Source organism: Myxocyprinus asiaticus, chromosome 14, assembly GCF_019703515.2.
Source record: "Myxocyprinus asiaticus isolate MX2 ecotype Aquarium Trade chromosome 14, UBuf_Myxa_2, whole genome shotgun sequence".
NCBI lineage: Eukaryota > Metazoa > Chordata > Actinopteri > Cypriniformes > Catostomidae > Myxocyprinus > Myxocyprinus asiaticus.
Genome location: NC_059357.1, coordinates 30,814,463 through 30,826,224, shown reverse-complemented (window position 1 = coordinate 30,826,224; position 11,762 = coordinate 30,814,463).

The window sequence follows — 11,762 nt, the reverse complement described above, 5'->3', positions numbered from 1 at the left end:
GCGTATGGCCGCCAGACCAATGAGTAGGCTGTTGACCTGGAACTTTATCTGTTTACTCAATGTTTAACGCAATGCCGCAGCACCGGTAAGTGAACTGTGTGTGTTTTTTGTTTTTGTTTTTTCAAGTGTACAGATATTCTCTCTAAACACGCACAGAGATGCGGGAGGCGGGAAGGCAACTGAAGGTACAGGCAAGACAGACAGTCCAATGAAGCTGATCCACCAATCAGAACATTCATTTCAGACATGACTGGATATTTGCTAACCAATCATATTTTCCATTTCAGTAAGGGGCGGGACATTTCCAGCATCCAATGCACAAGCATCCCTGGAGTAACCATAATTTGTACTGTAAATGTATTTCCCTGCTAAATGTATATATACATACATACATATATATATATATATATATATATATATATATATAATATATATATATATATATATATATATATATATAAACTCAGCAAAAAAAGAAACGTCCCTTTTTCAGGACACTGTATTTTAAAGATAATATTGTAAAAATCCAAATAACTTATCTTTATTGAAAAGGGTTTAAACAATGTTTTCCATGCTTGTTTAATGAACCATAAACAATTAATGAACATGCACCTGGAGGTCATGTGACGCCATGCAAGAAGCAGACGTGTGAGCGACGAGCTCTGCGCACTTTGCTAAATTTTTAATTATTTTCATGTTATAATCTGGTGAAATTTGATACACCCAGATACACATTTGCTCTCTGAGGCAAAACATGGCAAAGAAGTCAAAATCCTCAGGCTCTGGAGACATTAAAAGACACTTACGTGTTCAGGATGAAAGCCCCGACAGGCCTACAGACCGGGGACTTGATTTGGATGGTGCGGCGGGAGAGGTGATCCAGCATCAGTTGTCCAACATGTCGGTGATGTTGATGAAGGTTCTTGCTTACTTGGAGGATCTCGCTGTAATACGTCGATCGATTACGGCGATGGAAATAAAATTCTCTGAGTTAGTTACAAGAGTGACTGATGTTGAGAGAGACGAATCGATTGTCTGGAATCTTCGGAGAGGGAATTAACCACTAATCCGCCCACGACCAAAGTTGATTTGGAACATCTCCTTGAAAAGCTTGAAGATATTGAGAATAGAAGCCACAGGAATAGCATACGAATTGTTGGAATTCCTGAGCATGAGGAGGGCAGAGATATGGTGAAATTCCTAGATGAGCTTTTCCCGAGTCTGCTTGACTGTCAGGTGTATTCTGTTGATTCATGTCTTTTATTTTGAAATTCTAGTTCCTGTTTCATGTCATGTGTTCCTGTTTCCCTAGTCATGTGATTCCCTAGATCCATGCCACGTCACAGCGACGCCTCAGCCTGCTCCATGCCACGTCACAGCGACGCCTCAGCCTGCTCCATGCCTCGTCACAGCGACGCCTCAGCCTGCTCCATGCCACGTCACAGCGATGCCTCAGCCTGCTCCATGCCTCGTCACAGCGATGCCTCAGCCTGCTCCATGCCTCGTCACAGCGACGCCTCAGCCTGCTCCATGCCACGTCACAGCGACGCCTCAGCCTGCTCCATGCCTCGTCACAGCGACGCCTCAGCCTGCTCCATGCCACGTCACAGCGATGCCTCAGCCTGCTCCATGCCTCGTCACAGCGACGCCTCAGCCTGCTCCATGCCACGTCACAGCGAAGTCTCAGCCTGCTCCATGCCACGTCACAGCGACGCCTCAGCCTGCTCCATGCCCCGTCACAGTGACGTCTCAGCCTGCTCCATGCCACGTCACAGCGACGCTTCAGCCTGCTCCATGCCACGTCACAGAGACGCCTCAGCCTGCTCCATGCCATGTCACAGCCACACCTGAGCAGTGGGACCTGGAGATGGTTCCCACCCTTATACCCACCTTTAGTTCTCCTGAGCAGGCAAGGGGAACTTTCGGCCCTCCGATCCCGCCTGGACCCTCTGAGCCCTGGACTTCTCTTTGGCCTGTCGGTCCCTCGACATTGCCTCAGCTCGCCATTCCCTCGGCTCCACTACGGTCCTTCAGCCTGTTGGCTGTGCCGGGGTCCCTCGTCCCTCTGGCTCCTCCTTGGTCTGTCGGTCACCTGGCTCCGCTTTGGCTCTTCGAGCCTCTAGCATCACCTTGGTCCTCCCTGCCATCGGCTCCACCCTGGCCCTTCGAGTCTTCGGCTACTCTCCGGGCACCACGTTCCAAGGCTCTGCCCCTCGAGCCTCTCATGGCTTTACCTCCCACGGACTTTGCCCTGGTCCCATGCCCCTCGCCCTTTCTCGCCACACCACGCCCCACGCCTCAAGACAACCCCCCCCCCAACTCCCTACAGAACTTTGAATTATGTCATGTATTACGTGTTTTGTTTATGTGTTGGGGTGTCAGGAGCCACCCCTTAGTGGGGGGGGATATGTCAGGTGTATTCTGTTGATTCATGTCTTTTATTTTGAAATTCCAGTTCCTGTTTCATGTCATGTGTTCCTGTTTCCCTAGTCATGTGATTCCCTCCATGTTCATGTGTCATGTTTTCATTGGTTTATTGTTTAATTATCTTGTTATCAGTTCTGTTTGTTCATTGGTTTATGTTCTCCCATGTCTTGTATTTAAGCCCTCATGTTTGCATTGTCTATGGGTCGAGTATTGAATGTTATCGTATGTGTTTGTCAAGCCATGGTCAAGTCAAGCCAAGTCAAGTCAAGCCTAGTCTGGTTATAGTCAAGTTTCATGTTATGATTGCTTCATGTTTGTAGTCAGGGTTAATGGTTTTCACGGTCTCTAAATAAACTGCACTTGGGTTCTTCATCTTCACGTCCTCATCATCGTCATCATTGTCAGCAGTTCCAGCCTACGTTACATTGACATAACAGGCCACAAGCTGGAAATCCCAGCTCACAGATTTGCTGAGGGAGACAGGCCCCGATCGATTCTGGCCAGATTTCTGAGATCATTCGATAAATATCTGTGTTGCGCCAGGCGAGGAGCAAAGGGAAGCTTTCTTGGAAGAACCATAATATTTTCTTGTTCCCAGACTTTGCGAGTTCGACAAGAGAGAAACGCGATCGGTTCAAGGAATGTAAGAAACTCTTACATCAGCGAAAGATCACTTTTGCTCTGATGTTTCCGGCCAAACTGAGAATAGAAACAAAGGACAGTTGCAAAGTATTTACATGTCCCAATCAGGCAATGTCTTTTATTGAAACAATGGGTGAGTAAACCATTGGGTATTTCTCATGTGAGTGGGTCGACTCGCTGTACTTTATGGCTTTTGAGGAAGCTGGGCATCATTTTGGTTTCTTTTTGCTTTTTGCGTTGGCTCAGACGAGCGGCTGGAGTTTGTTTTGTGAATAACACTTTTCCTTAAAGAAACTTTTGCATTGATGAAAGATTACATTTGCGTTGAAGTTCCCGGCCAGTTTGAGAGTGGACACTACGGATGACCGCAAAATATCTACATGCTCACACAAAGGATGTCTTTTATAAAGTTGACGGATTGTGTAAGTCATGGTATATACTTTTATGTGGCCTCCGAGTGAATTTACTCGACCATCCGGGGAACCAGGTTGCCGGTTTTGTTTATTTTTGTATTGGTTCCGCCTAGTGGCTGGAGCTTGTTCTATTGAATAACACTCCTTTGGAACAGCAGTGGATTAATCTGTACATTCTTCGTGCTTATTCCTCCTGCTGGCTGGAGTTTGTTTTGTTGAGTACTTTTACGGGACATTGGAATTATTACGTCATCCACTGAACTCATAACAGCTGGCCCACTGAACATTTGTTTGTCTGTCCGAGGAATCTGAATGGTTTTATATCAGCTGGAATTTGTTTTGTGGAAGATCACACCTTTGAGACAGTTCTGTGAATGAATTTGCACGTTCTTTGTGTTCATTTTTCCTATTAGCTGGAGTTTATTTTACAAATTATTTTCTGTTATGTAATTTTGCCGCACAAATTTTATTTTGTGCGTGGGGTTAACACGCATGTTTTTCTTTTTTCTGTTTGTTTTTTTCGGGGGGAAGTTCGGGGTTTGATTGTTTCACTAATGGGGAATGTGGTCTGTATAAATTTGTTTTTGACACACGATTTATTTTTTCTACTATATCAAAATGTCAAATGTTAACATGAGTGTACTATCTCCACATGGAATGTAAATGGGTTGGGGCACCCCATAAAAAGAAGGAAGGTTATTACTTTTCTTAAATGTAAGAAATATGATATAGTGTTTCTTCAAGAAACACATCTCTCCCCACAGGAAGCTGAAAAATTTGGGAAGATATGGGGTGGACATTTTTTTTTAGTGCTAGCTCAATTAAGAGCAAGGGAGTCATTATATTGCTTAATAAACATCTACAATTCAAATGTCTCAAACAGACTCAAGATAAATTAGGGAGAGTCATTATTGTTTTAGCTGAAATTCAGGGGCAAATGTTGATTTTGGCTAATATTTACGCACCGAACGCTGATGATCAGGGCTTTTTTATAGATCTTGAAGGGATGCTGCAAACCACTGGCACCCCTCATGATATAATATTGGAGGAGACTTTAAACTTTTGATGGACTCAGTCCTTGATCACAGTGAAGCAAAAGTGTGTAAACCCCCTAGAGCAACACTGACGCTTCACAGGATGTGTACAAATCTTGGTCTTACAGATATTTGGAGACTTTTGAAGCCATCTGGTAGGGACTATACATTTTTTCATCAGTCCATAAGATTTATTCTAGAATAGATATTTTTTTTTTATATCCAAATCCCTCATTTCATCTGTTGTTGATTGCTCAATTGGAAATATCTTAGTCTCAGATCATGCCCTGGTGAGTTTAGAGGTGTTGCCATATACAGAGAAAAATAAATCATATAGTTGGGGCCTTAATGTGTCCCTTTTGCAAAATCCTGATTTCCAACAAATGTTAAAGTCTGAAATCAGTGTTTATATGGAGACCAACTGGTCCTCAGTATCCTCTGTGGGCGTGGCTTGGGAGGCACTTAAGGCAGTTCTTAGGGGTCGGATCATACAGTATGCCTCATTCATCAAAAAATCCAAAGCACGAGAACTCGTGGAGTTGGAAGAGAATATTAAAAGTGCAGAGGCAGAGCTGAAGCGGCGTATGTCAGCTGATGGCCTCAGAGAATTGATCCGGATTGAAATATAGATATAATACTATTTTGTCACAGAAAGTAGAGTTTTGGTTATTCAGGGCAAGACAGTCATACTTTGAGTTGGGTGATGAAGCAGGGAAGCTTTTGGCTAGATATATAAAGCAGAGAGAGTCTTTTTCTATCATTCCCTCAGTGAAATCTGCTGGTGGTGAATTTTTTCCTCAGCCATTGATATTAATAATGCCTTTAAAGAGTTCTATCTTGATTTTATAGTTCCACGTCTTCATCTACTGATGAAGATATTAGAAACTTTGTGGAACCATTAGATCTTCCTAAACTGACGATTGAGCAAAAAAACTCTCTTGATTCTGAGATAACCTTGGAGGAGCTTGATGAGGTAATTAAGTCCCTACCTACTGGTAAGCCTCTGGGGCACAGATGGTTTTGCCACAGAATTTTTTAGATCCTATGCTACAGAACTGGCTCCACTTTTGTTAGAAGTTTATACTGAATCATTAAAGAATGGAAAGCTTCCTCCAACCATGACACAAGCCCGGATCAGTCTGATTCTTAAAAAGGACAAAGATCCAAGCGAGTGTAAAAATTACCGTCCAATCTCCCTGATCCAACTAGATGTAAAAATATTGTCAAAGATTTCTCTTATACATATAGATCAGGTGGGATTTATTCGGGGCCATAGCTCTTCTGATAACATCAGGCTTCTCATCAATATCATGTGGTTAGTAGTGAATGATCAATCTCCTATCGCTGCCATCTCTCTTGATGCCGAAAAGACTTTTGATATGGTAGAATGGGATTATCTTTTTAAGATTTTGGAAATGTATGGGTTCAGGAGTACATTTATTAGTTGGATTAAGTTACTTTATTGACACCCTGTAACAGCGGTACAAACAAATGGATTAATTTAGGATTATTTTACTCTGGATAGGGGCACTCGGCAGGGCTGCCCTCTTTCCCCTTTATTGTTCTGTCTTGCCCTGGAACCATTAGCAGCCGGGATAAGGGGGGAGGATTATTTTCCAGGGGTGGTGGCAGGAGGTGTGGCGCATAAGCTTCTGCTTTACGCAGATGATATTTTATTATTTGTCTCTGAACCTGCTAGATCTATGCCTTGCCTCCACAGAATTATTAATTCCTTTTCCAAGTTCTCAGGATACAAACATAATTGGTCTAAATCCGAAGCTTTGGCTCTGACAGCGTACTGCCCAGTTACGGCTTTCCAGCCGGGCACCTTCCAATGGCCCAAACAGGGCATTAAGTATTTGGGGATTTTATTCCCAGCAAATTTGTCTGATTTAGTTAGTGTAAATTTTGACCCTTTAATAAAAAGGTTTTCAAGCGATGTGGCAGGTGGGCTTCATTACGTTTATCGATGATTGGGAAGGTTAATGTTATTAAAATGAATTGTACTCCAAAATTTAACTACCTGCTACAATCTCTCCCTGTAGATGTCCCCCTCTCTTATTTCAAGCAATTTGATAGCATAGCGAAGTCCTTCATTTGGAATGGTAAACGTCCCATATTGCATTTTAATAAGTTACATAGGCCGATTGACAAAGGAGGGCTAGGCCTACCCAAGATTTAGTTTTATTACTATGCGTTCAGTCTCAGACATTTGGCTCATTGGTCACTTCCACCTGAGAGAGCCCCTCCTTGGTTTGTTATTGAACAGGCAGTTCTTGCCCCAATTTCGCCATTACAGAGCATCTCTATCAAACTAATCGGAAAAGTTAAGTTACACCCCGTTATTTCGCATTTACACTCGTGTGGACTAAAGTGTCCAGATTGTTTAAATTGGACACTTATTTAAATGTTCCCTCGAGCATATGGCAGAACCCAAGATTATGTATTGACAAGTCCCCTTTCTGCTGGCCAGAGTGGATTGTGAGGGGGGTTGCTACACTCATGACCTATATGAAAGTGGAGTGTTGAGATCGTTTGAAAATTTGGTCCATCATTTTGGGATCCCCAGACCTCAGTTTTATAGATATTTAAAATCGCGCCACCTGCTTTGTACTATTTTATGGAGTAGCACACACCCCCCTAAGGAGGAAGATGCTTTGGGAGAGGTGATTGCGGCTTTTGGAAAAGGTCATGAGGCATCAGTGTACTACTCCCTGTTAATTCAGATTATGGGGGATGGAGCTTTAACTTCTATTAAGCGATTATGGGAGAAAGATTTGAATTTGGTATTGGAGGATGGAGTGTGGACTAAGATTCTGAAAAATGTCAAGTCTGTATCTAGAGATGCAAGGGTTCACCTTATTCAGTTCAAGATTTTACATAGATTCTATTGGACCCCCTCTAGACTGTATAGGCTTGGTCTTAAAAACACACCTACCTGCTGGCAATGCCAATCGGAGGAAGGAGATATAACCCATGTTTTTTGGGGGTGCGTTAAGATCCAAGGGTTTTGGTTGAGAATTCAGAATTTTGTATGTGATGTCTTGGGCACTCAGATTTCGTTTTGCCCCAGACTCTGTATTTTGGGTGATGGGGCAGAAATCAATGTAAATAAACTGCACTTGGGTTCTCTCATCTTCACATCATCATCTTCGTCTTCATCATTGCCATTGCCAGCAGTGCCAGCAACGTTACAGTATACTTGACCAACTATGAACCCAGCAGTTAGACTCATACGGCTACGTCAGGGGAATCGTCCCCTGGAGGAGTACGTAGAGGACTTTTGCACTCTGGCCAGCCAGGTGGATTTGAATGTGGTCGCCCTCAAGGACATTTTTAGGGTGGGGTTAAGTGTGCCGATCTCCTCCTTGATGCCTGGTGGTCACAGTTCCCTCAGCCTGGCACAATATATCGGCCTCGCCCTACAGATCATTGGTTCCAAGTTCACTGTGGGGGAGGCGGATGCCGAGCCAGAGGTCCACGTCGTGGCCGCCGCTGAGCCAGAGTTCCACGACATGGCCGCCTTCGAGCCAGAGTTCCACGACATGGCCGCCTTCGAGCCAGAGTTCCACGACATGGCCGCCGCTGAGCCAGAGTTCCACGACATGGCCGCCGCCAAGCCAGAGTTTCACATCATGGCCGCCAAACCAGAATTCCTCATCATGGTCACTGAGCTAGCGCCATCTTTTGCTCCATGCCACGTCACAGCAATGCCTCAGCCTGCTACATGCCACATCACAGCAACGCCTCAGCCTGCTCCATGCCACGTCACAGTAACGCCTCAGCCTGCTCCATGCCACGTCATAGCCACACCTGAGCAGTTGGACCTGGAGATGGTTCCCACCCTTATACCCACCCTTAGTTCTCCTGAGCAGGCAAGGGGAACTTTCGGCCCTCCATCCCCGCCTGGACCCTCCGAGCCCTGGAATTCACCTTGGCCTGTCGGTCCCTCGACATTGCCTCAGCTCGGCGTTCCCCTGGCTCCACTGCGGTCCTTCAGCCTGTCGGCTTTGCCGGGGTCCCTCCGGCTCCTCCTTGGTCTGTTGGTCACCTGGCTCCACCTTGGCTCTCCGATTCTCTGGCTGCGCCTCGTCCCTCCGATCTGTCAGCTCCACCGGGGACCTCCTTCCCTATGACTCCAACTTGGTCCTCAGTCCCATCGACTCCACCTCAGTCTTCCAATCCCCCAGCTCCGTCTTGCCCCTCCGAGCCTCCAGCGCCGCCTTGGTCCTCCCTGCCATCGGCTCCACCCTGGCCCTTCGAGTCTTCGGCTACTCACCGGGCATCAAGTTCCATGGCTCTGCCCCTCGAGCCTCTCACGGCTCTGCCTTCCATGGCTCCGCCCCTCGAGCCTCTCATGGCTCCACCCTCCCACGGACTCTGCCCTGGTCCCATGCCCCTCGACCTTTCTCACCACGCCCCAAGACACCCCCCCAGCTCCATACTGAACTTTGAATTTATGTCATGTTTTACATGTTTTGTTTATGCGTTGGGGTGTTGGGGATATGTCATGTGTATTTTGTTGATTCATGTCTTTTATTTTGAAATGTTTAGTTCCTGACATTTAGTTATGTCAAGCCATAGTCAAGTTCATGTTTATGTTTCATGTATCACGTTTATAGTTTGTGTTTTGGATTCACTTTTTAAATAAACTGCACTTGGGTTCTCTCATCTTCACATCATCGTCTTCGTCATTGCCGTTGCCAGCAGCCTTTGTTTCACATACTTTAATTTCAAGATTTTCAAATTGCAGGTTCTGCCTACTGTACAATGTTCACACTCCATACAAAACACTCCAAATGAATAAACTGTTGTTTATTGTTATTTGCACAGACACCAGTATTCATATTGATAATTATACATCTCAAATTGATGCCTATCGATCCATAATCCTTTATATAACACATAATACGCGTGCGCATGATGTCATCGTTTTCACAAATTCGCGTTTCTGTATGTTTACACGGAGACGATAAGGGCATCGTTTTTTAAAAAAAAAAAAACTTGCACTTTGAAACCCGTTTTCAAAAGTTTGCGTTTTCAGGCCCCAAAACGCCGTTGTCGTGTAAACGAAAAGCCAAAACGCATAAAAAGTTTTCCGTTTTTAGTTGAAAACGTTGTCGTGTAAACAGCCCCTAATACTGAAGAAACATCACCTGACACTTTAAAAAAAGATGTAGAACAAGAGCGAAAAGCACTTTAGAATTATTTTGGATTCATGGCATATTGCACCGCTCGCTTTGAACAAACTGTTAAATACACTACAAATGAGTAAAACGACAAAACTAAAACACTTCGGTTCTAATCAAGGCACAGACGCGGTGTAAATAATAGATTTATTATGCTGATTAGACAGCTTTGTTTTTAATGAGAGCATTCGCGAGAGTGCAGACCTTTGTGCAGAGCGTCATTGAGCTCGCGTCAAAATGCAGATCTCAAACAGTGTAAACCTGCAATGAGTGACAGCAGTCATTGTAATGGGAGAGTTTGTCGCGTTGCTCGATTTCTGTGTACAGTTTATTAAAAATGTATTAACAGTTTTGTTTTGTCATGTTAATAAGTAGGCCAATGTGAATTTGATTAGTACAAAATAGCAATAAAGTAATTCAGCTTAACCGTTCTAAGTGTGGTTTGGAGGTGTAGCCAACATAAAGAATATGGCATGATTAGCATATTTCAGGAATCACCGTCATTGTTATCACATTTGCTGTAATAAGACTCATATACCATGCAGCTGGTATTAACAGTTTTAACATTTTCACGAATCGCACAAACTCCCATAGCAAATATTCAAAGTGCACCACTGAGACCATAAATGATCTAACAATCAAGGGCAATAATCGACAATTATGATTTTTGCTATAATCGTGCAGCCCTAATATTAGGAATATAAACTCAGCAATAAAAGAAACGGCCCCTTTCAGGACACTGTATTTTAAAGATAATTTTGTAAAAATCCAAGCAACTTTACAGATCTTTATTGTAAATGGTTTAAACAATGTTTTCCATGCTTGTTCAATAAACCATAAACAATTAATGAACATGCACCTGTGGAACGGTCATTAAGACACTAACAGCTTACAGACGGTAGGCAATTAAGGTCAAAGTTATAAAAACTTAGGACACTAAAGAGACCTTTCTACTGACTCTGAAAAACACCAAAAGAAAGATGCCCTGGGTCTCTGCTCATCTGCGTGAACTTGCCTTAGGCATGCTGCATGGAGGCATGAGGACTGCAGATGTGGCCAGGGCAATAAATTGCAATGTCCGTACTGTGAGACGCCTAAGACAGCACTACATGGAGACAGGAAGGACAGCTGATCGTCCTCGCAGTGGCAGACCACGTGTAACAACACCTGCACAGGATCAGAACATCCGAATATCACACCTGCAGGACAGGTACAGGATGGCAACAACAACTGCCCGAGTTACACCAGGAATGCACAATCCCTCCATCAGTGCTCAGACTGTCTGCAATAGGCTGAGAGAGGCTGGACTGAGGGCTTGTAGGCCTGTTGTATGGCAGGTCCTTACCAGACATCACCGGCAACAACGTTGTCTATGGGCACAAACCCACCTTCACTGGACCAGACAGGACTGGCAAAAAGTGCTCTTCACTGACGAGTCGCTGTTTTGTCTCACCAGGGTTGATGGTTGGACTCGTGTTTATCGTCGAAGGAATGAGCGTTACACCGAGGCCTGTACACTGGAGTGGGATCAATTTGGAGGTGGAGGGTCTGTCATGGTCTGGGGCGGTGTGTCACAGCATCATTGGACTGAGCTTGTTGTCATTACAGGCAATCTCAACGCTGTGCGTTACAGGGAAGACATCCTCCTCCCTCACGTGGTACCCTTCCTGCAGGCTCATTTAGTACTTAATGCAGCTGGTGGCCACACCAGATACTGACTGTTACTTTTGATTTTGACTGTGGGTCAAGTGGGTGACCCCCCCTTGCTCACAAACCACCCTTAAGACCCCCACCCCAATTGTTGCTCATTGCAGATTGCAAAATGCTGAATGTGAATTTCAGAATATATGAGCTTGTTTATGTTAAACAATTATTTTAATGATGGTAACACTCAGCTAATAGATATACAGTAGGTGATATGTGAGACTTTAAAACACATTGTTGAAAGACAGTGTTTGTCAACAAGTTATTCATGTGGAGGTGAGGGCATGGTCGAGCGTTTGTCTGGAAAGAGAGTAAGCAGTAAAGATTCTCACATTGGATGAATTGCTGGTAAT